The 25,374-nt window shown below is 50.7% G+C and overlaps 1 protein-coding gene across 2 annotated transcripts in view; it reads left to right on the top strand.

Moving 5' to 3' along the window:
* Window positions 1–811: 811 nt before the first annotated feature.
* Window positions 812–25,374, top strand: part of STARD8 (StAR related lipid transfer domain containing 8) — a 45,696-nt gene continuing 21,133 nt past the window's right edge. Inside the window, exons 1-2 of one of the 2 annotated variants that reach the window (XM_077309201.1) lie at window positions 956–1,011; window positions 7,045–7,091. The gene's annotated coding sequence lies outside the window, so the exon portion shown is untranslated. Of the gene's footprint in view, window positions 1,012–7,044; window positions 7,092–25,374 lie in introns of both variants that reach the window. The other variant, XM_077309202.1, reaches the window with a different exon arrangement.

Consider the following 25,374-nt stretch of genomic DNA (forward strand, 5'->3'; position numbering starts at 1 on the left):
TCAGATCGCATTTGGCTTCCGGGAGCCGGCTTCAAAAGCATACCGACTCCTGTCAAGCCAGTGGCCCACCTGAGCTGGCAACCAGTTTCACACAGTGGCCAACCAGGAGAAGATGTTTTCTGTACTAGCCGAAGGAGTTTCAAATTGGCTTCCCATTGGCTTGTGGGGAGAGGAAGGGAAGGTCATTGTAAGCTGCTTTTCAGTGCAGACCTTGACAGCTCTTGCTCTAGGGACCCTTCTGCCCCTAAAAAAAAGGCCTTTTTGTTGGCCCCTTCCCCACAAATGAACGCCATTGAATTGGATGGGGCTTGCTTGGGAGTTGGTGTCCTCTGGATTGCTGCCTTGGCCAAGGAGCGCAGGAATCACAAGGCAGAGCCCCTTTCTGTGTGGGCGATGCGCATCCCCTTCCCACAGGGCTCTGGCCTCAGGCCCAACCGATGGAGGATTCTGGAAGAGATCCACTCCCATCCCTTTGAGGAGAAGGGCTGGGGAGCCACATCGAGATCCCTGGAGGTCTGGTTGGCTGCTGGGCTGCCATCCCAGCTAGTGGCTTCAATCTTGGCATGACTTGGCATCGATGGGCTGAAGGCCGGGGGTCCCGCCTGCTGACTCCAAGGCCTGGGCTCCCGGGCACCCTTGGCGGAGGCTGCACCTGAGGGCATGGAGGCCAGTGGGCTTGGAGCATCCCAAGGGCACGCGGGCCGGGCCTAGAAACGCCCCTCTGTTCCGCGGGGGCTGGATTGAGGCGTGTCACGAGAGCATAAAAGGGGCTCCCAAGACCCGCAGCGCCCGCCCGCCCGCCCGCCCGCCCCGTGTCCTGTGGCCGCGCTGCGCGGGGCGGCGTTGCAGGGCCGGCCGAGGAGTCGCTGCCCCCGGCCCTGTGGGCGGGCCGCGGCCGAGGGGCGGCGAGCAGAGGCGGCCATCCCATCGCGGCGCCCGTTGGCTCGGCTCGGCCCCGCTGCCTGCCCGGCCGGAGCGCCCCGCCCGCCGCCCGCCGCCCGCCGCCCGCAGGTAACGCCGGTCCCGCGGAGGGAGGGAGGGAGGGAGGGAGGGCGGGAGGTCGGGCGTTGGCGCCGGGGCTTGGTCCGAAGCAGGCGAGGCCAGACGCTCCCGCTTCGTCCGCCGCCTTGGCGCCGGTGGCGGGGAAGGAGCCGCGAGGGCTGTCCCGGGGAAGCCGCTTCTCTCCGCGGGCCTTTGACAGGCGCTCGTGGCCGCCTCCCTCCCCTCTGGGCAGCCGCTCGGCGCAAGGGCACCTCGCCGGCCCCTCCGGCATCCTGTCGGCCTCGGCGGCTTCGTGGCCAGGCCTGCCCGCGACGTGTGGCCGCGGGGCTCCGGCAGAGGTCGGCGTGGCGCTTGGGTTTGTGCAGGCGATCGCCGAGCGCAGGGGCTGGCATTGGGTCGTGCCTGCGGAGTCGGGGGCAAGCCAGAGAGCAGGCTGAACCCGGGCAGATAATCGGCCCCCTCCAGGCTCAGGACTGCCCGGTCGTGGGCGACTCCTGAGCCCTGCCGCCCTTGCTGGGATAAAACGGTCGATCCAGAAATCCCCAACCGGCCCTGAAAGCCTTGGCCTTTTTAGTAGAGCAGGAAAGAGTGATACTTAGCAAGAAACTTGAAAAACACGAGTGGAGCCTGTTACTTCCCGAAGCCTGACAGAACTATTCCCTTCTCTATTTGGCAATCAAATACTTCTCCAAATTTGAATTCCCACCCTGGCTTTGCATGTCGATAGTGACAGTCCCTGCACTCTGGTGGGCAGCCGTGTGGCTCTGAAGCAGCAATGCGCATGCACACGATGGGTGTGAAACCCAGAAATATACTTGCTGGTCTTAAAGGTGCCCCTGAATGAAGATGGCCAGACAGGTTTATCTGTTGTCACGGGATCGTCCCCACAGCGGTGACCAAGGGGCATTTTGCTGGGATTCTGCCGGAATGCCATTTTTGTGCTTTTTCCTGCTGGTCAGTGGTTGGCTCGGTCCTGCACATCTTCTTAATTGTTCTTAATCTTCTATTGCCAGGAATGGTTGTTAAAACGTTCAGCCACTTCCAATGCCCATAAATTAAGTTGGCTTCTGAGTGGTTTCTGCAAAGTTTGCAGGTTTGCTGTGGCTACTTTTTTCTTTGTTGTTTCTAATTCTTAACTCCTTTTTGGGTGTGTGCAGCTGATGGGCGGTTAAACCCAAATAAAGATGAGTAGAAGCCGTAGGAGACAATGGTGCAGTGGGGCCTTATTCCTGCCTGCCTGCTCCCCGCCCTGCCTTGTTAGGCTACAGCAGCCCCTGAAATAATTTTCCGACTTTGAGGAGCCCTAGAAGGGATGCCTGCTCTCCACGCCCCAGAAGCAACAGCAGTACCCACACCCTTAGCTCTCCTTCTGCTCCCTCCCCCTACCTGTAGGACTACTGTTGTAGTTCTGTCTCCTGGGGGCCACTTCAGCGCTCCTGCAGACCCCCTTCAGAACTCCCACGGCCTCCTGGTTGGGAATCCCATGGCTTCAGCCTCCCCCCGCCTCCGCCACCACTACTCCAAAGTCAGGCTGGGTGTGGCTGTGTGGCCTGAATATGTGTCCCTCAGAACGACAGACCTGCATGCTTGGCAGGTGACCTCATGGCTCCCTTGCCACTGCATTGGCAGCTGGGCCACAGAAATGCTCCCTTGTCTTCGGCAATTATTATCTTTAAACTGCTCCTGTGGAGTGGTGTAAATAAAGGAGTAAGCGGTAAAGGGGTGGGCCGAGTCCGTGATAAAAACTCAGAGGGGCCAATCAGAAGCCGCTTTGCAGCTCCTGATTGGCCCCTCCAAGTGTCACTCCAGGGCTGGTCCGTCCTCGGCTCAGCCATCCGGGGAGTCACCACAGGAAGAAGAGCCTTCTCCACAGGTGAGTCGCCCGGCCATACAGGCCCTACAGGTGAGTCGCCTGGCCCTACAGGTCGAAGGGCCTTTCCCGACCACGAGGCGGGGCCCAGTGCGTGACGCCCAGCCCGGGGAACGGGAGGCCCCGGGAAGCCTTCGCCCCACGAAGGCTTCGCCAGGGAGGGGGGCCTACCCCCTAGTACTGTCAATAAAGTGCACCCCACAGGGGAGCACAAAGGGGGTGTGATAGCTCCTTCCCCACAGCCACCCTCTTTTTTCTTTAGCAGCGTGTAGAAGGAGCTTTCCCAGAGACCAGCGGCTGAAGGACAAAGGCCAGCAGTGCAGGGAATGAATGAATTAACCTTTGCGCTCAGTTCTGCAGCATTCTCTGGCACCAAAAGCATTGCCACAGATTAAAGCTGCATTCCGAAAAAGTCAGGGGTCCCCCTAGCCCAGTTAATAATTGAGCTCCAATGACCCTTCTTGTGCAGAGTCTCCCTGAAAGTCACCTCCAGATGATTATATTAACTTCTGCAGTTGTTTGGGGGGGGGGGGTTGACGAAGCTCGAAGAGACAGACATCTCTTTATTTCTCGTCCGTGGGTTTTCAGGCTGGGCTGAGACTCTCTCTGTGCTGAGGGAGGAATGCCAGGAGAATAAAGACTCAATTTAAATCCAACACATTCCGTGGTGCTCCTAAGCTGTGCCTGTCGCTGTCCGACTGGCCCAGTGAAAGAGCAGCTGGAACCAGCTGGAAGTGGGGGTGGCAAGAAGCAGCTGGGGCGAACAGAAGCCAGCGAGGAGGGCAAAGGAAGCTTGCTTGGGAGCAGTGGCCTTTCTGAATGGCCTTGGTGGTCATTCTGGAGTCATGAGACAGATGCAGGAGGCTGGACATGCTTTGACACTCCTTGGGGGAGAAGAAGGCAAGGCTTTGGTCTTCCCTGGCTGCTTTCTGCCCGAAACCCCGTCCGAGCGCTTGAGCAGGGCTCTGGTGGCAAGTGCGATCCTCGACTTCCATGCGCAACACATTGGCTGTTCTGCCCAGAGCCCTTGAAGGGGCGTGCAGAATGTTTATGCAGAAGAGCTAGCAGATGCACGGAAGAAGCAGTGTTTGCTGTCCTAATTCCACCCATCTGGGGGATGCTGGCAATCACATGAACACAAGTAGAGTTTAAAAGGCTGTCTTGGAATTGCCCAACAACCATGAACTCACTTCCTCATTTTCTGTAGCCACAATCACAGGTCGCATCTGGGCCACAAAGTTTAGTCCCATGCAGCGAGGGAGAAGACACTTGTCTGGTCTGTCTTATGTACTTGAATGGGATTTTGGTTTTCCCATGGCTGGTTTCAGAAGATTCACTGGGCAGTTATACCTTGGTATTTCTGCCCCAGATATCCGTGGGGAAGATGCGAGAGGGAGAGGGTAGGGGAACCAAGTGTCTTCTCCTCGCCGCCTGTTGACTTCCGTGGCCGTTGGGTCACCTCCTGGTTGGCTGGTGAGCAGCAGGAGGTGGCCGTCCTCTTTGTCTTCTTAGGACAACAAACAGCTCTTTCTGTCCCGACCCCTGAAGCTCAGATATTAATCCCGAACTAATCTTGGGATGTGAGAATTAAACTGGGCCAAAATTCTTGCTAATCTCCTCCCACTCCTCCCCCCCCCCCCCCCCGACAAGCAAATAATGCCAAGATCCCTTCTGCTGCCGGTTAATAAGTGACACATTATTCTCGCAGCGTGTGCCGGGAACATGTATGCGGCGCAAAGGAACACCGTGTTTAACTATCCATTTTACCGGCTGGTGCTTATCAGAAACGGGGCTTGTCCCTTGGTGGCAGAAGTGGATCGAGTATACAGAGGGGACTATTACAGAGGGGGCATTTCCTAATCTGTTAGATAAAGCTCCTGAAGGTGCCTGCATTTGACACCCTTGTGCTCCCAGCCTTGTCCCAGGCTCAAAAGGGCAAAGCCGGGGACCGAGACAGGGCTCTCTGCTTACTGATGCAGCCTCTGTGTCCAGGGTCAGGGTACAGTGCAGTGCCCATGGGGTGGTGGCCCCCATCACAGACCCTGGCTGTAATTTGTCCAGGGCCATGTTGCTGATCTCTGCCTGGCCGTTGTGGCTGTTGCGTGGGGGTTCCAGCGGCATGCACCTTCTCGGCCACAAAGTGCGCTTTGGACAGGCTGCTCTGCACCACAAACGTGCTCTCTAGTTGACGCGTCGTGGTAGAACAAATCTGTGCAACCACCTGATGATGCAGTCCTTCGCTTAAGTGGCGATTGGTGGTCACCCGCGTAGGATTCCTTGTTTCTCTGGGCATCGGGAACTAGCGTCCAGTGCCTTGGCAGCCATGCCCTGGGCCTGTATGGGGAATGAAATGTTGTAGGCTGTGTCCTTAAGAGATAGTTGGCCTGTAACTCTGAAGCATTCGGTGATCTCTTTCAGGGGGTGTGCCTGGCTCTCAGGAGGGTAAAGGATCAGACGGATCCCTGTGAATTATTAAATGACTAGAATTAAAGCCCGTTGTAGCTGTAAATGCAATGGGCGCTAGCGTGGGGTGAGGGGGAGCATCCTGTCTGGAAGTGTAGGTGTCTGCGACTTGTTGAAAGAAAGTAAGAAAGAGAAATATTAAGAGAGAGATAGAAAGGAGAAGAAAGAGACCAATATAGAGAGAAAGAGAGGGAGAGAGAGAATGAAAGAGATAGAGAGGGAGAGAAATTAAAAGAGAGAGAGAGAGAAACCATTCTGTTACTGTTCCTGTATTGGCTTTTCAATTATTTTTATGGCATGTTCTGTCTGGCAACTCTACACATGCTCAGATGCACCTAGTCCTTGGTTCCAGAACTTTGTTAACGAACTGTGGCAGCCCTATTCGTTTCTTCATTTAGGAAATGTGTTGGCCCCCTCTTCAGAGACCTGTTTGAAGTGGCTCACAAAATATAAAACGATAAAATATTAAAAACAGCATACAAATGTTTATTTTCTTTTAAAGATTGGAATGACTGTCTCACCTCTCGAATGAATGTATGTTGTTTGTCTGTCTCTTGGATTGTACTGAACAGAAGAAAGCTTTGATCATTTAATTTTATTTACACTCATTTAAAGTTGGGTTGTCACTTTACGGCAATGAATGCAAGATAGGAAATTGTAAAAAGGATGTTCGGCAGGACAAAGTTCAAGACCAGCAAAACCTTTAAAACCCACAAAGTTTAAATCAGCCTCTAAGATTTCCTGTGTGTGCTGTCGTAGACCTTTCACCCAAAAGCTATTCTCCAGAATTAAACTTTGCTGGTCTTGAAGAGGCCCCCGTACCTTCGCCACACAGGGTGCTGCACCGCCCTGCCGCCGGGTCCCTGGCTCCAGGGAGGTCGCCCCAAGACTTGCTGCTCCTGCACAGGGGGCCGTTTACCCCGCTGCCCCCCATCTGCTCTGGGCGTGTGCTCCTGCCTGAGGCAGCCGGGCCGTTGAGATTCTGCCACACTTTGGGGAGGGGTGGGTCTTTGGTTTGGGTTTTGAAATTAAGAACGTGTGCTGTGTCACAACGCAGTACCGCCTTCCTAAAAAGAAATGCTCCAGGGCAGTGGTCCCCAACCTTTCTGAGGCTGGGGACCGGCAGGGCATCGGGCCGCGCCCGCGCATTGCGCATGCGTGAATGTGCATGCGCGGCCCTGATTCCCTCTCCCCGCCCTCCCGCAGCAAGCTTGCGGCCTGGGAAGTTTTTTACTGCGGGGGGAGGGCGGGGAGAGGGAGCCGCGGCCCGGCGCTATGGTCTTCGCGGCCCAATACCGGGCCGCAGCACGCAGGTTGGGGACCCAGGGAGCATGGCAGAACTGCCCGGGGCATTCCTCTTTATTTACAGGAATGCAGTACTGGGGGTGGGGGGGGGAGAAGCTGGGCCAGGACGCCCTGATTTTTCCCCTTCCAGATGGGCCAGGCCCAACATATGCCCCAATGAGGCCTGCAACAAAAAAGGGGCCAACTGAGAGCCCGAGTCACGCCAGGCCTGGGCTCACTCCAGACAGGGGCCACCAGCATCTGGAAGTGGAAAATAGCCCCATGATCGGATGGGCACTGGGGCAGGCCTAATCCCAGGTGCAGAAATGGTCCTTGACTCAAACTTGCTTCAGACCAACAGGGCAACCCACCTGAATCAATGTTCTACAGACTTTTTCTTAGTATGTTTATTTTTGTTTATTTAGATGTTTCTATCCTACCTAATCCCCTCGAATCCTGGCAGTACCCTCGCGTAAGTACCCTGTTTCGGCCTTCGTGTGAGTGGTGCTGTCATTAGGAACAAGTCAGTTTTTTCTGGGTCTGTATTTCTTGCAGTGACCGGCTCTGTCAAGTCACGGGCATGTATGCTGGGGCCAGCGCATGGCTCCGTTTGACCTCTTCAGTTTTTGAATTGGCTTTCTTTCATTAACTAGAATCAGGATGCAGAGTCAAGACTCCTTTCCTTTGTGCTCACGTCCAGGGTCAGTTTATTTTCTGGTCAGTCTCCAGAATTCAGGGAGGGACGGGTTTCCTTAAAGGCATTTCCTGTAAGCATGTTTATATTTAACTTGCTAGTGAGGGGTAAAGGACAGAGCAAACGGGCTTGGGGCAGAGAACCACGTGTTCATATATCTGTGCCAGTAACTCCTCTAAATGGAGCTAGATTCCTTAGAAGAGGGCAGAAGCTGTGCAAGCCCTTCCCCGGGACACGTTTCTCTGCATTGCTGGGACAGTCATTTGCACTTGGATGTCTTGAGGCCAGAGGAGACTGTAGGAGATGAATATGGCCACACGTGTGGTGAAAGTTACTGTACTGAAAAATGGCTGCTGTGCCATTCATTTGCCCTGATGCATGCATATGCAGAAATGAGGTTCCTCTTTGGGTGCCCCTAGAATTGGACCCCCTGGTCCAACCTTTTTGCGACTTGAGGGTTCTTTTAAGGATGGGCTCCTGCAGCTACACTGCAAGTTTGGTGCCTCTACCTCAAACCCCCATCCCCAGAGCCTGTGAAAGACAAAAAACGGGAACTTTTTTCTCTTTCCCTTTAAGGGTTAAAGTTGCCTGAGATGCCAAATTGTACCAAATCACAGTTTGGTGATTTGAACAAGGTTTATTCCATACTGGGAAATGGTGTGCAGGCCGGATCTGGGCGATCTGTGCCTGAATCAAGACTAATTCAGGCATTTTTCAGCTGGATTGAATCAAATCACACATGCCTAGGCCTGGCTGAGGGGCAGGAGCTGTGTTCTTCCCCTTTCCTCTGTCTTTTTTTCCTGTTCCTGTTTTTTTCAGGAACTTTTCCCAGTTTTCCTGAAAGATCCTGGATCCCAACATGTATCTGAAAATACTGATAAGATTTTTGGGGGTACATTTTTGCCTTTCGTAGATGTGAATGTACACGCCTATGAAGGAAGGAATACAGTCGAGTCAAACAGACCGGGCGGAGTCACTGGGCCAGCCTGGCCACAGACGCCAGGAGAGCACAGGCTGTCCCTTGGCCTCCGCTGAACAGGAGACGCAGGCCGGGGAGAAGGACACACCTCTCGAGTGTGCTGCTGGTGGTGGCAGCACAGTAATCAGATTGGAGCAGAGAATGTGTTCCCACATGATCTGCAACATTCTGATTCTCATGCGCCTTTTATTGTGCTGCAGACATATGGGTTGTAGTCAGAAAGACCACTTAGGTAGAAAGGCAGATGTGCAATAACAAAAGCTTCCCAAGCAGTTGCCAAGGCAGCAAAAGCAGCCTCCGTTATCTCTGTTGTGGCCAGGGCATGTATAGTGTGGATGCGCAAGGTGGCCCAACTGACCTCAGAGGGAAGAAGGCTCTCTGAGGGAGCACAAGCAGTTCTCATTCTTAGCTGATGCTTCTCTGGTCACTTCTGTGCTCTGAGCTCAGCAGCAAGAAGTCACCCGCTTAGCAAGGCAAGTGGATCTAAAAGCCAAATAGATTGTAACGGCATCCCCCGTTCATGGTGAAAAACGATTTGGTAAGCCTTGGATAAGGAGATAAAAGGACGGTAATGCCTAGGACTCTGAGGAGAAATGGCAGGAGAATACTCTCTAGCTCACCATCCACGTTTAGATCCCAGAACCCCTTACCTAGATTTCACCAAGGCGGCAAGAGACCTTACTGGCGACAAAACAGGCAGTCCTTTAGCGGCGGCTTCAACAATAAGAAGCCCAACAAGGGCCGGATTTTCCTATAGGCTAACTGGGCTTCAGCCTGGGGCCTCAAGATCAAGAGGGGCCTAGATTCCACATTTTTAATAAAGGTTAGTACCAATCACAATATGTTTCATTCAACATATAGATATATATCACAGTAATGATGTATTTTATTATCTCTCATGTAATTTACAAACTTAAAAATGGGAGGTGAAAGAGCCATATAAGTGGAATAGCTTAGGGCCTCTTTTCATGTAAATCCAGCCCTGATCCCAATACAGGAATCAACAGTGGAAACAAGCAGGACGGAGAGCAGAAACAGTCTACAATGACTATGTTTTGGCACAGGTGAGAGGCTAGCTAACCTTATTCAAAGATCATTGGGTGGGTCCACATGTAAAGAGATGGTCATAGGAGGTAGTCCACAGAGGTTACGCAACTGAATTTCAGTGCCTGATGAGTTCATAAAATGTCCCCAACTAAGGACAAAATAATTTAGTTGCACAATTAGCTATAGACAATCTGATCCAAATTCAGGCCATAGAAAAAGTACCAAAAGCAGGAAGAAAACAAGGGGTATATTCAATATTGTTCCTGGTACCAAAACCAAACGGAGAATGCAGAGCAGTACTAGATTTTAAATATTTAAACAAATTCGTACAAAACAGAAGGTTCAGAATGAAAACGTTGAGATCCATAACAGAAACCATTCAACGAGATTTGCTAACGTCCCTGGATTTAAAGGAGGCACATCTCCACATGCCAGTCCTAGAAAAACACAGAAGGTATCTGAGGCTCTGTGCTCAAAAAGCGCATTTTCAATACAAGGCACTTCCATTCGGAATCTCAGGGGCCCCAAAACATTATCCAAGCTAGTACTAGCCCCAGTAGCAGAACTAAGAGGAAGGGGGATACATGAATACCCCTTTTGGATGACCTGTTAATAAGAGTGTCATCAGCAGACGGGTCAAAGAACAACACAGAGGTCGCAATGAAAATATTCCAAGAGTTTAGATTTGTAATAAATGCCACAAAGAGTTCAATAACATCAGTTCAGAGAATGGAACATTGTTGTTATTGTTGTTATGTGCGAAGTCGTGTCCGACCCATCGCGACCCCATGGACAATGATCCTCCAGGCCTTCCTGTCCTCTACCATTCCCCGGAGTCCATTTAAGTTTGCACCTACTGCTTCAGTGACTCCATCCAGCCACCTCATTCTCTGTCGTCCCCTTCTTCTTTTGCCCTCGATCGCTCCCAGCATTAGGCTCTTCTCCAGGGAGTCCTTCCTTCTCATGAGGTGGCCAAAATATTTGAGTTTCATCTTCAGGATCTGGCCTTCTAAAGAGCAGTCAGGGCTGATCTCCTCTAGGACTGACCGGTTTGTTCGCCTTGCAGTCCAAGGGACTCGCAAGAGTCTTCTCCAGCACCAGAGTTCAAAAGCCTCAATTCTTTGACGCTCGGCCTTCCTTATGGTCCAACTTTCGCAGCCATACATTGCAACTGGGAAGACCATAGCCTTGACTAAACGCACTTTTGTTGGCAGGGTGATGTCTCTGCTTTTTAGGATGCTGTCTAGATTTGCCATAGCTTTCCTCCCCAGGAGCAAGCGTCTTTTAATTTCTTTGCTGCAGTCCCCATCTGCAGTGATCTTGGAGCCCAGGAAAATAAAATCTGTCACTATCTCCATTTCTTCCCCTTCTATTTGCCAGGAATTGAGAGGGCAGGATGCCATGATCTTTGTTTTCTTGATGTTGAGTTTCAAGCCAACTTTCGCACTCTCCTCCTTCACCCGCATCAACAGGCTCTTTAGTTCCTCTTCACTTTCTGCCATTAGAGTGGTATCATCTGCATATCTGAGGTTGTTGATATTTCTCCCTGCAATCTTGATCCCAATTTGTGACTCCTCTAATCCCGCATTTCTCATGATGTGCTCTGCATACAAGTTAAATAGGCAAGGCGACAGTATACAGCCTTGCCGAACTCCTTTCTCAATTTTGAACCAGTCAGTGATTCCATGTTCAGTTCTCACTGTTGCTTCTTGACCTGCATATAAATTTCTCAAGAGACAAATAAGATGCTCTGGTATTCCCATCTCTTTAAGAACTTGCCACAATTTGTTGTGCTCCACACAATCAAAGGCTTTAGCATAGTCAATGAAGCAGAAGTAGACGTTCTTCTGGTACTCCCTAGCTTTCTCCATGATCCAGCGTATGTTGGCAATTTGATCTCTAGTTCCTCTGCCTCTTCGAAATCCTGCCTGTACTTCTGGAAGTTCTCGGTCCACATATTGCTGGAGCCTAGCTTGTAGGATTTTGAGCATAACTTTGCTAGCATGAGAAATTAGTGCAATGGTGCGGTAGTTTGAACATTCTTTGGCATTGCCCTTCTTTGGGATTGGAATGTAAACTGACCTTTTCCAATCCTGTGGCCATTGTTGAGTTTTCCAAATTTGCTGGCATATTGAGTGTAGCACTTTTACTGCATCGTCCTTTAAGATTTTGAATAGTTCAACTGGAATGCTGTCACTACCACTAGCTTTATTGTTGCTCAGACTTCCTAAGGCCCATTTGACTTCACATTCCAGGATGTCTGGCTCCAGGTCAGTAACTACCCCATTGTGGTCATCAGGGATGTTAAGCTCGCTCTTGTATAGTTCTTCTGTATAATTTTGCCACCTTTGTTTAATCTCTTCTGCTTCTGTGAGGTCCCTACCATTTTGGTCCCTTATCATACCCATCTTTGCATGAAACGTTCTCTTCATATCTCCAATTTTCTTGAAAAGATCTCTGGTCCTCCCGATTCTATTGTTTTCTTCTATTTGTTTGCACTGTTCATTTAAGAAGGCATTCTTATCTCTTCTAGCTTTTCTCTGGAATTCTGCATTCAATTGGGTGTATCTTTCTCTTTCTCCCTTGCCTTTCACTTCCCTTCTCTCCTTAGCTATTTGTAAAGCTTCCTCAGACAGCCATTTTGATTTCTTGCATTTCTTTTTCTTTGGGATGGTTTTAGTTGCTACCTCTTGTACAATGTTGCGAACCTCCGTCCATAGTTCTTCAGGCACTCTGTCTATCAGATCTAATTCCTTAAATCTATTTGTCACCTCCACTGTGTATTCGTCGGGGATATGATTTAGTTCATACCTGAGTGGCCTAGTGCTTTTCCCTACTTTCTTCAATTTAAGCCTAAATTTTGCAACAAGAAGCTCATGATCTGAACCACAATCAGCTCCTGGTCTTGTTTTTATTGACTGGATAGAACTTTTCCATCTTTGGCTGCAGAGCACATAGTCAATCTGATTTCTGTGTTGACCGTCTGGTGATGTCCATGTGTAGAGTCGTCTCTTGGGTTGCTGGAAAAGAGTGTTTGCTATGACCATTGTATTCTCTTGACAAAATTCTACCAGCCTGTGCCCTGCTTCATTTTGTACTCCAAGGCCAAACTTGCCAGTTATCCCGGTTATCTTTTGGCTTCCTACTTTAGCATTCCAATCCCCCATGATGATAAGCACATCATTTTTGGGCGTTGCTTCTAGAAGGTGTTGTAGGGCTTCATAGAACTGATCAACTTCATCCTCTTCAGCAGCAGTGGTTGGGGCGTAGACCTGGATCACTGTGATGTTGAATGGTTTGCCTTGGATTCGAACTGAGATCATTCTGTCATTTTGGGGATTGTATCCCAAGACTGCTTTTCCTACTCTCTTATTGATTATGAAGGCTACTCCATTTCTTCTGCGAGATTCTTGTCCACAGTAGTATACCTGATGGTCATCTGAATTAAATTCACCCATTCCTGTCCATTTTAGTTCACTGATTCCTAAAATGTCGATGTTCAGTCTTCTCATTTCTTGTTTAACCACGTCCAGCTTGCCTTGATTCATGGATCTGACGTTCCAGTTTCCTATGGAATAAAAATCTTTACAGCATCGGACTGTCTTTTCGCCACCAGTTACTTCCACAACTGAGCGTCCTTTCGGCTTTAGCCCAGCCGCTTCATTCATTCTGGCGCTACTCGTACTAGCCGTCTGCTCATCCCCAATAGCATATTGGACACCTTCCGACCTGAGGGGCTCATCTTCCAGCGTCATATCGTTATGCCTATTGGAACTGTCCATAGAGTTTTCATGGCAAAGATACTGGAGTGGTTTGCCATTTCCTTCTCCAGTGGATCACCTTTTGTCAGAGCTCTCAGCTATGACCTGTCCGTCTTGGGTGGCCCTGCACGGTATAGCTCATAGCTTCACTGAACTACGCAAGCCCCCTTGCCACAACAAGGCAGCGATTCTTGAAGGGGGGAATGGAACATCTGGGCATATTAATAGACATGCAAAAGGCAAAGATGTTCCTAACACAGAAGAAGGTGGAAAAAATCAAGAAGGCGGCATTGGCAGTGATCTGAAATAAGGTATCGATAGTAATGGAGCTGGCAAATCTGATGAGGTTGATGATATCTACCTGGAAACTGTACAAGAGGTAGCAAAAACATGGATTTGTCTCCAACAAGTCCTGTCAGACCAACCTGGTTTCCTTTAAGTATTTGAAAGGTTGTCACTTGGAGGAGGGCAGGATGCTGTTTCTGTTGGCTGCAGAGGAGAGGACACACAGTAATGGGTTTAAACCTCAAGTACAACGATATAGGCTAGATATCAGGAAAAAAAATTCACAGAGAATAGTTCAGCAGTGGAATAGGCTGCCTAAGGAGGTGGTGAGCTCCCCCTCACTAGAAGTCTTCAAGCAAAGGTTGGATACACACTTTTCCTGGATGCTTTAGGATGCTTTGGGCTGATCCTGCATTGAGTAGGGGATTGGACTAGATGGCCTGTATGGCCCCTTCCAACTCTATGATTCTATGATTCTAAGAGATAAGAATGCCTTCTTTAATGCAGTGCAAACAAATAGAAGAAAACAATAGAATGAGGAGGACCAGAGATCTTTTCAAGAAAATTGGATATATGAAGAGAACATTTCATGCAAAGATGGATATGATAAAGGACCAAAATGGTAGGGACCTCACAGAAGCAGAAGAGATTTTTAAAAGGTGGTAAAATTATACAGAGGAACTATACAAGAGCGAGCTTAACATCCCTGATAACCACGAGGGGGTAGTCACTGACCTGGAGCCAGACATCCTGGAATGTAAAATCAAATGGGCCTTAGGAAGTCTGAGCAACAATAAAGCTAGTGGAGGTAACAGCATTCCAGTTAAACTATTCAAAATCTTAAAATACGATGCAGTTAAAGTTCTACACTCAATATGCCAGCAAATTTGGGAAATTCAACAGAGGCCATAGGATTGGAAAAGGTCAGTTTACATTCCAATCCCAAAGAAGAGCAATGCCAAAGAATGTCCAAACTACCGCACTATTGCACTCATTTCTCATGCTAGCAAAGTTATGCTCAAAATCCTACAAGCTAGGCTCTAGCAATATGTGGACCGAGAACTTCCAGAAGTACAGGTAGGATTTTGAAGAGGCAGAGGGACTAGAGATCAAATGGCCAATATACATTGGATCATGGAGAAAGCTAGGGACTTCCAGAAGTTCCACTCAAATGGCAGAAAGTGAAGAGGAACTAAAGAACTTTTTGATGCAGGTGAAGGAGAAGAGTACAAAAGTTGGCTTGAAACTCAGCATCAAGAAAACGATCATGGCATCCGGCCCTCTCAATTCTGGCAAATAGATGGGGAAGAAATGGAGGTAGTGGCAGATTTTATTTTCCTGGGCTCCAAGATCACTGCAGATGGGACTGCTGCAAAGAAATTAAAAGACGCTTGCTCCTGGGGAGGAAAGCTATGGCAAATCTAGACAGCATCCTAAGAAGCAGAGACATCACTCTGCCAACGAAAGTGCATCTAGTCAAGGCTATGGTCTTCCCAGTTGCAATGTATGGCTGTGAAAGTTGGACCATAAAGAAGGCCAAGCATCAAAGAATTGAGGCTTTTGAACTCTGGTGCTGTAGAAGACTCTTGCGAGTCCCTTGGACTGCAAGGCGAACAAACCAGTCAGTCCTAGAGGAGATCAGCCCTGCCTGCTCCTTAGAAGGCCAGATCCTGAAGATGAAACTCAAATACTTTGGCCACCTCATGAGAAGGAAGGACTCCCTGGATAAGAGCCTAATGCTGGGAGCGATCGAGGGCAAAGGAAGAAGGGGACAACAGAGAATGAGGTGGCTGGATGGAGTCACTGAAGCAGTAGGTGCAAACTTAAACAGACTCCGGGGAATGGTAGAGGACAGGAAGGCCTTGGAGGATCATTGTCCATGGGATTGCGATGGGTTGGACACAACTTCGCACCTAACAACAGCAACAACCCTGGAAACAGTGATTTGGAATAGATTGCATTCCAGAACTTTACAGTAGTTCCTGAAACCCAGGCAGGGGAAGATTATGAACAAGGAGGTAAGAAAGATAAAAGTTCCAGCCATTGTCAGTTGTCAGGAGCATCTAGTGAGCTGTGCGTGCCAATTGAGGGAGGATCTCTGGAATATTCTCCCTGTCTCTCTGTATGATTGTCAGGAGGATCTCCTTTGAGGGAGGTGGTTCTTCTGTAGGAATAGGATTGAAATGTGTTAATTCAGGATGAAAAGGCCTAAAAGCTGTCTTATGGCCATACATGGGTTGCTCCATATGTCCATGCCCATCGGGGCCAGGCCAGGGCCTTTTCGGTCCTAGCCCCGACGTGGTGGAATGATCTCCCAGAAGAACTGAGGGCCCTGATGGAGCTCTCTGGGCTCCGCAGGGCCTGCAAGATGGAGCTCTTCCGCCAGGCGTTCACTTGAGGCTGGGGTCCCTCCCTTGTACCCCGTAGCCCCCTCGGCCAAACGTTGCCTGTGAGCATATTCCCGGGCCACAGCGACTGTTACTGGGAGGGCTGAGGCATGGCATGGGGGGTGCTAGATTGGTTCATTGTTGCCACCAATATTGTGGGTTTTATCTCGTTCTTTGTCTTTTATGTAAACTGCCACGAGCTGGCCGGGCCAAGAGTGGTGGTCTATAAATACAATAATAAATAAATAAATAAATAAATAAATAAATAAATAAATAAATAAATAAATAAATAAATAAATAAATAAAATGGAAGGCCTCCTGGTCTTCTGCCACGTGCTGTTGAGAGGGGCTGCCAGGATCCCATCAGGGGGAGGCAGCTCCGATGGACAGGGTTAGGCAGCAGGTAAATGATACAGGTGGGCACCTTGAAAGAAAGACTTGATGCCCGTGACTGGGTGGGAGAATTCTGTCCTTGCCAAATGATGCACAGTAGCGTAAAGGTGGGTAGAATATCTGCCCCCTGGTTTCTATGCCTGGTTGTCCCGAGTGCCCGGCTTGTGTGTTCTTGTTCTCTTGCATACGGACTGATGTGTCTGTCCTGCCTAGGCGGCAGATGGGCATTGTTGACGCATGACAGGATACGTAAAATGGGAGGGTTAATGCAGGAGCTCAGGAAGCTAGCCATGAACTGCCAGAGAGCAAATGAGGACAGAACTGGTGCCAGAGTTTGTTATGGTCCCTGGGATCGTTTCTCAAGATCCACTGTCTGTGTCAGGTTCAGTGGCCTTCGTCTCCCCGCTCTTTGCCGTGCTGGCACAGCCCACCACCTCCAGCATCCAGTTAACCTGGCATTTATTTATTTATTTATTTATTTATTTATTTATTTATTTATTTATTTATTTATTTATATTTTTATTTATATTTTTATTTATATTTTTATTTATATTTTTATTTATATTTTTATTTATATTTTTATTTATATTTTTATACCGCCCTTCCCTAAGGCTCTGGGCGGTTTACATAAAACATTTGGGAACATTCACATAGAACATGACGGTGCGCCCCCACCAAAAATGCTGCATGAGTGGGCAGACCCTGGAGGACCCACCCGTTTGGGTGCCGGTCGCAGGAGGGGTCTTGCCAGCATTCAGGACCGGACTGGCGCTGGCCTGCAACTGTCCTTGCATTCCTGGCAAGGGGGCTGCGGCATTAAAAGGAGTGATCTGGTCCCCCTCGTCTCCTTTAGCACCATTTCTGTCAAGCCCTTTCTGACTTCCCCCTGCTGGCTGCCCTGTTCCGTTGCTCTGAGCTGAATCGCCTCCGTAAAGAGAAGCCTTTCTGTTCTTGCAGCCTGTATTGAGCCACCTCGCCCCTAGTCCGAATGTCTTATCCGCACTGGTACTGAAGGATTGTTTTTGTACCTGGCCAGGGCTGGTTCGGGGCGGATGGGGGGGGGGGTGGAAGGGCCCTTCAAGTCACAGGCAGCCTTTGGTGACTCTGTGGGGTTTTCAAGGCAGGAGGCATCCGGGGGCGACTTGCCGTGGCCTGCCTCTATGGAGCAACTCAGTCAATCAATCAATATTTATTTACTGTCATTCAGACCAAAAGGTTTTTTTTTTTGTAATGCCCCTCCAACACAACTGTAGGTAGAGCTGAGCATCTCGCTTGGGCGAAGGCCCTTCTATGGGTGTGAAGTTCGAGGTCTGACAGATATGGGGCTGGCACAAACTTGTATCAGATCCTGTCTGGACACAGAAACTCTGGTGTTTTGGCTACATCGCTTTGCTGACTAATGTCCTTGGCCCTTTGTTTAATTATGGATTTAGCTTGATCTTGGTGTAAGTTGGCTAGCTGTTGTTCCATAAAGCCGAGCTGTGCTAGTTTGCGCTTCACAGTTTTTAGCCAAGTTGACTGAAAGTAGTCTCTTAAGATCAAAGCAGACAATCGCTTCGGTTGGTAGGATAGCTTCAGCCAGTAGAGGATCGACAGCATATAGATCTTGTCTTCCACACTTGCATACCTGTTTCCAATCTCACTCTGGCAGTGAAGCAACTCAGAACTTCCTTGAGGGTCTCCAAATGTGTAAAGCCTCACAAGAACAACCCTGTGAGGTAGTGATGCTTGTTTCCATAGGGAAGATGGGGAGTGGGATTCAAAGAAGCAGCTCCAGTGTGTAGAAGCAGTGTGGGGCCTCAGAGCCTCAAGGTGGCCTTGTGGGGCCAGGTGCAACTGCCCTTCATTGTGGGCGGCTGTGGTGCTTCCTGGCGACATGGTTCCTGCTCGTTTCCTCTGAGAAGGCCTAGCTCAGGGCCTCTGCCTCTGGGACGATTTGTGCTTTTCCTTAAGCAGCTATGCCTGGATTAAGTACGACTACGTGGCCACCCTGTGGCTCTCTAGATGTACACGGACACCAATTCTCATGAGCTCCTGCCGGTGCTGGCAGGGGCTCATGGGAATCGTAGTCCATGAAGAGCCACAGTTTGGCCACCCCTGGACTCAGGTGTGATTCCAAATCCATCAGAGCGAGCTTCTTGCTGCCAGGGCCCGACCTGTAGCCACTGTTTCCTCAGTGCTGTCTGGGGTGCTGCTGTCTTCCGGCCCCCCACACTGACCTGTCCCTGCTGGTCAAGCTCTGGACATGACGGCCATTGGTCCTGGCTGCTGTGGGAAATGACGGTCACCCGGTTTCCTTCTCTGGCGCCACAGGAGCTGGGACAGGAAGATCCAGCCAGGGTCAGACGTGGAGAGAGCTTTTCCTGGGGTGAGCTGGGTGGGGAGGGGGTCCTCTCTTGCCTTCACCCCCCTCACCTCCAGTGTCCCCTACATCAGTGGTCCCCAACCTGCGGGCTGCGGCCCGGCGCCGGGCCGCAAAGGCCATGGCACCGGCCGCGGCTCCCCCTCCCCGCCCCCCCCCGCAGTAAAAAATTTCCCAGGCCGCAAGCTTGCGGCCCGGGAAGCTTCTTACTGCGGGGAGGGCGGGGAGAGGGAATCAGGGCCGGGCCGCGCCCGCGCAGCCCAGAGGTGCGGCCCGATCCACGGATGCGGCCGGGCGCAGCTCGTGGGCATGGCCCACGCGGTCCCTGCGGGCGCGGCCCAATGCCCTGCCGGTCCCCAGCCTAATAAAGGTTGGGGACCACTGCCCTACATTGTATGTCTCCCACTTTGGGCCTTAAGTAAAAGCAAACAAGCTCAAATTTTTGATGGACAGATGTCCTGAGGCCCTTGCTTGTCCCCATGCACCTTCATGCTCATTCAGCTCTAAAGTCAGGTGGTCCCTTTGCAATTCACAAAGCCCCAGAAATCAGAGTTTCTCTTAGCAGCAACCAGAGCAGGGAAGGAGCTCTTGCAAGGGCAGGATCTGAGCAGGATGGATCCAGGTGGGCGGCTGAAGCAGCAGGACAAAGTCTGAGCCCAGGGGCATCTTTAAGGTCAACAGTTTTTTCCTGGGGTTGAGCTTTCATGTCCACACACAGATTCAAATGGGTGCTGGCACTCGAAAGCTCACGCCCCGAATAAATCTTTGTTGGTCTTAAAGGTGCTCCTGGACTCTGCTGTTATTATGTCCCTTCTTTGGATTGATCCAAGGGGGAGGTCACGTTGGTCTGAAGCAGAAGGACAACATTGGAGCTCAAAGGCACCTTGAAGACCAGCTGAGTTTCGTTGAAGGTGAGAGTGTCCATGGCCCTCCTGCACCTGGCCCTTTCTGATCCGGTGTCCCAAGAGGTTTGGGCTCAGGGATCCGTGTGCCTTTAGACAGCCAGCATGGTGTAGTGATGAAAGGGGAAGCTTGCTGGGCAACCTCGGGCCGGGTACAGACTCTCAGCCTCACCTACCTCACAGGGTTGTTGTGAGGGGGGAATGTGAGCTGTTTTGGTTCTCCAGGGGTGCAAAGGGCGGGGTTATAAGTAATGTTAATGAATTTGCAGAGGCTTCCAAGGGGACAGCTGCTTAGGGCAGCAGAACGTTCCTTGAATTGGTGGGTGGAGTACAAATATTTTGTATCCGGGGTTTTGAAGCCCTGTAAGTATAGCTTTCTGTTTTCTTTTCAAGCTTTCCCCCCATTTGGAATGAATTGTGTAGTGGGAGCTTGGTTGCAAGGAAGGACTTGGCTGCCATCGGTCCAAACGGTCACTCGCTTCTTACACGGTCATCCAACGGTCAGAGCACCCTGGTGACTCCGATGTAGGGCAGGCCCCTCTGGGAGGCAGTGCTTAAGCCAGACTTCCTCACCTTTCTGCCTTTGAGAAACATTCCTCAGGCTTTGAGACCCCCCAGAAGTGGCATGATAGTCCGGAATAGGGTGGGGAGGCAGAGCTGTGTCCTCGCCCATTCGGGGCCCCTAACCATCCCCCCCCCTCAGGGCCATCACTGGCCATTTGGGGAGGGGGGCAGGTTGACATGACTGTATAAGGTGATATCACTCACTAAATGTTTAGCACTTTTTAAAAATATATTTTAAAAATATTCGGCAAACCCTTCCAGGGCTGTGAAGAGACCTCAGGGTTTCATGGAACCCTGGTTGAGAAAGCCTGGCGTAAGCAAACCGTGGCTTTCTGGAGAAGGCTCCAGAGCAAAGAGCAACTCCTCTGCATGTCTTATAAGGGCTCTAGGGCAGAGCAAACCGGTGTAGCATGCTGGTCAGAGAGTCCGAACAGGATCTGGGCACACCAGGTTCAAGTCCCCAACCTTCCATGGAAGTTCCATGGGCGATGTTAGATCCGTCATGTACTCTCAGCGCCTACCTCCCAGGGTTGTTCTGAGGATAAACGGAGGACAGCAGAGGACAGTAAGCAGCTTTGGGGGCCTCGCTGGGAAGAAAGATTGGATACAAATGAAATAAATGAATAACTTTGATTTAAAATGTGCAAGGCCAGCCCTGCAGTGTAGTCAGTGAGAAACGCTCTTAACCCATTGATCTGGAAGGCACTCAGACAAGGGTGACCTGGGAGGGAGGGTGGGGATAGCTCATGTCCTGCCTCTTTGGGTTTTCCCACAAAGCATTTTCCTCTGTCAGGCTTAGTTGTGCGGCATGGAAGGAAGGATTCAAAAAAGGAACAGGAACGGGAGGGAGGGAGGGAATAACCCCTCAAGTGCTGCTTCCCTCGGCATTCCTGGGCATGAGGTCATGCTGGAACATGCTTCTGCATCTCCCAGGGTGGGTGGAGATTTCATGCTTGGGTCTTGGAGGCTGGAACTGGTGGCCAGATGCTCAGAGACCTGGCTGGGCAGGAGGGACTCTGTGGGATTGCAGTGAGAGTGACCGTCATGCGTAAAAGGCAGCATGGTGGAAAACATTTCCAAGAATTGCACTGCAGCTGTGGTTTCTCCCCTCCCTGGGCTGAAATGCAAATGTCCATTCAGAGCACAATCTGGCAGAAACCTCATCCAAGAGTGCGTGTTTTTGAGGCAAATCTGAGTGGGAATGTAGACAAGGAACTTCACATTACATCACGTTGGCGAATGTCAAGAATTCCACTTTCCCCAGACTCAAACTGTGCTCTGCTGTTTCAGACCCACAGGGCCACCCCCTGGAGAAGTCCTCAGGCACAGGGAAGCTTATCCCCAGAATGACCCTCTATGGGTCTTCAAGGTGCCCCCAGACTCAAGCTTCAGACCCACAGGCCCCCTCCCTGGATCCCCCTGGAGACGTCCTCAGGCACAGGGAAGCTTATCCCCAGAATGACCCTCTGGGGGTCTTCAAGGTGCCCCAGACTCAGGCTTTGTCCTGCATTTCTGCACATCACTAAAAATAGTGTTACGTCTGCCGAATGGCATAGTGCTAATTCATATTGTGTTTCCTGGCCCCTCCTCACCTTTTTGCTGTTTCACTTTCGTCTGCCGCCTTTTCACGCTTCTCAATCTCCACATGTGCTGCTGGAAATGCCGGAAGAGAGCAACACAATTTATACGCAACTCCCTTCCACCTGTCAATCAATCCAGGCAACCAATCCCCTTTCTCTGTGTTTTAAAGTTCTTCTCTTTTTCCTTTGAGTGAGTCCCTGTGCCTGTTGGCTATTCCATTGGCTTGGCAGATGACAGAGCAAGCACAGGGACCGGTAGGTGGGGGGACGCTGAAACCCCACATCCCGTCAAGCTTTCTGGCTCCTGTAAGTTCTGTACTGAGTCGCTGGAGGCAGGTTTGACCCAACACAGATCTCAGCAGTGACCTCGAGAGACACAATTTGGCAGCACACTAAAGTCATTTAGAAATGACATCTGCACACTTCAAGGCTACTGATGTAAAAAAATCCAGAATTTTTTTTAGCTGTAGGGTAAAAAAGACTCCTCAATTTATTCATTTATTTGCAGGGAAAATAGGAACCCTGGGGGAAAATTGAAATATATACAGTACTTACTTTTCCTGTCAAAGCAAAACATCTTTTACTAATTTAGCAACAAATAGTTTAGTCAGCATATTTTGAATTTTGAAGCTGTGGGAGTAAAAGCTCCTCCCCCAGCATGCAAAATTACCAATTTGTACTATTTGGCATATTTATGGAACTTATTTCAAATAAGGAACATTGCAGTTTATTCCAGTTCTGTAGAAAGAGTTACAGATTGCTGTACCTTATTCTTCCATAGCACATGTATTTTTTTTATTTTCTGCCAGCACAGAAGCAGGAAAAAATAGAAGTTGAATGTAGAGAACTAACTCCATATTAAACAAAAGAGAATATTTGGACAGAAATGCTCTCTGAATCACAAGAGGTGGAAAATTGAGAGTTATCAGACTTCTCCATGCTGAAGTGAAATGTTTTGCAAGTCAAGACTTTCCTCAGGCTAAGAGGAAACATTCAATTGTTGAGGGCATTCGTGGCCGGAGTCGCCTGGCTGTTACGGGTTTTCCGGGCTGTGTGACCAAGGTGGTCTGGTTGTTTTAGTCCCTGATGTGTCACCAGGAACTGTGGCTGGCATTTTCAGGGGTAGGGCATGGCAAGATGGGAATCTCTATCTGCCGAAGGGTGTGATTCCCATCTGGCCACGTCCTACCTCTGAAGATGGGAGCCAAAGTTACTGGCAAGGTTAAGGGAAGGCCAGCATGAAGCAAGTTGCAGAAGTCCCGTCTAGAGGTGACCGTTGCATGGATCACTGTGGCCAGGTGTTCTGGGGCCAGGTAGGGCACAAGATGTGAGGGCCCTAGAGGGGTTTCCCAAATGGGTGGGAAAGAATTAATTTTAATTTTAAAAAATCAGTTAAACATTTATCAGGTGATATGATCCTATATAGCCTCTTGTGGCGCAGAGTGGCAAGGCAGCAGACATGCAGTCTGAAGTTCTGCCCATGAGGCTGGGAGTTCGATCCCAGCAGTCGGCTCAAGGTTGACTCAGCCTTCCATCCTTCCGAGGTCGGTAAAATTAGTACCCAGCTTGCTGGGGGGTAAACGGTAATGACTGGGGAAGGCACTGGCAAACCACCCCGTATTGAGTCTGCCATGAAAACGCTGGAGGGCGTCACCCCAAGGGTCAGACATGACTCGGTGCTTGCACAGGGGATACCTTTACCTTTTTATGATCATATATGGTCAACCTGCCTCCCCCACCAATGGCCAATGATGGGCGTGGGAAGGGGAGGGTCCCCAGGTGGGCGTGTCCATAGCTCTGCTTCCCAGCCATATTCTGCACAGTCATGCCACTTCTGGGATTTCTCAAGGCCTGAAGAAAGTTTTAGGGGTTTCTCAGGGTGAAGAAGCTGAGGAAGGCTGCTGTAGTGTTGTCAAGACTACCCGTTACCTGCCTTGGACTCCTTTGGGGCCTCCCATCCAAATACTAACTAGGGCAGCCCTCCGTTGACCTTTGATCAGGGCAGATCTGCCTGGAGTAAGGCTGCCCACCGCAAGTTTCATCCCCAGCCTCCCTGGCAGGGAATTCCAGTCCTGCAGCACAGCAGCATTTTCTGTATCAGCCAGGGAAGCAGTTCTGTTCCCGGGCGGAGGGGCGGAGTGTGCATTCCAGTTCTGTTTTTCGGCGGTCATTTAGTTTATAACAGATGCTCTGTGCTCCTTGCTGTGCGCTGTGTGAGTCCATTCAGAAAAGCGGCCTACGCCTCTCTCGGATTTCACAGCTTTCCATGACGTCACGGGCTTCTTTTCACACCCTGCCTGGGTGGGTGTTTTAAATTAGGAATGAGTGTGGGATGTGCACACACAAATGAGTGGGGCCCGTGTGGATGCTCGGGAGGTGGGGACTCCTTCTGGTTTCCTGGCCTTCCCACTCTCCCTCTCTCCTCCCCTCCTTGGGACAATTCCTACTCTTCTATTTTTGGCATGGTTTTTTTTAAGTACGACATCTGCAAATGCACAAATGGGGGCCCTGTTAAGCCTGAGCTCTGGGCATACCCTTGTGTATTTTAGACCCATCACTATTAGAGAGACTCCTACAGTGGGAAGGGGCCACCCAGGCCATCCAGTCCTCCCCCTGCTCAGTGCAGGATCAGCCTCCAGCATCCAGGAGAAGGATCTGTCCAGCCACTGCTTAAAGACGCCCAGTGAGGGGGAGCTCCCCACCTCCTTAGGCAGCCCCTTCCCCTGCTGAACTAGACTCCTAGAATCCTAGAGTGGGAAGGAGCCATGCAGGCCATCCAGTCCCACCCCCTGCTCAGTGCAGGATCAGCCTCAAGCATCCAGGAGAAGGATCTGTCCAGCCGCTGCTTCGAGACGGCCAGTGAGGGGGAGCTCCCCACCCCATTAGGCAGCCCAGTCCCCTGCTGAACTAGACTCCTAGAATCCTAGAGTGGGAAGGGGCCATGCAGGCCATCCAGTCCACCCCCTGCTCAGTGCAGGATCAGCCTCCAGCATCCAGGAGAAGGATCTGTCCAGCCGCTGCTTGAAGACGGCCAGTGAGGGGGAGCTCCCCACCTCCTTATGCAGCCCCTTCCACTGCTGAACTAGACTCCTAGAATCCTAGAGTGGGAAGGGGCCATGCAGGCCATCCAGTCCACCCCCTGCTCAGTGCAGGATCAGCCTCAAGCATCCAGGAGAAGGATCAGTCCAGCCACTGCTTGAAGACGGCCAGTGAGGGGGAGCTCCCCACCTCCTTAGGCAGCCCCTTCCATGGCTGAACTAGACTCCTAGAATCCCAGAGTAGGAAGGGGCCATGCAGGCCAACTATTCCCACCCCCTGCTCAGTGCAGGATCAGCCTCAAGCATCCAGGAGAAGGATCTGTCCAGCCGCTGCTTGAAGACGGCCAGTGAGGGGGAGCTCCCCACCTCCTTAGGCAGCCCCTTCCACTGCTGAACTAGACTCCTAGAATCCTAGAGTGGGAAGGGGCTATAGAGGCCATGTAGTCCCACCCCCTGCTCAGTGCAGGATCAGCCTCCAGCATCCAGGAGAAGGATCTGTCCAGCCGCTGCTCGAAAACAGCCAGTAAGGAAGAGCCATTGGAGGCTCCCCAGAAAACTGCCCTGTTTTCCCGAGCCGAAGGGAAGTCGGATTTCCTCCCCCCTCCCTGCCCTCCCCCTCCTACAGCCAGCGTTCTGGGAAGGGAAGGAAGAGCACAGCCCTGTGATGCTGAGCAGAGTTCGGTGAGATCTCAGACTTGCCTGGTGAACGCTCGCTTTCCCCTGTGCCTGTGATCGGCTGGGTGGGAGCTGCTGGGCCTGTCCT

Source organism: Paroedura picta, chromosome 13, assembly GCF_049243985.1.
Source record: "Paroedura picta isolate Pp20150507F chromosome 13, Ppicta_v3.0, whole genome shotgun sequence".
NCBI classification, from domain to species: Eukaryota; Metazoa; Chordata; class Lepidosauria; order Squamata; family Gekkonidae; genus Paroedura; species Paroedura picta.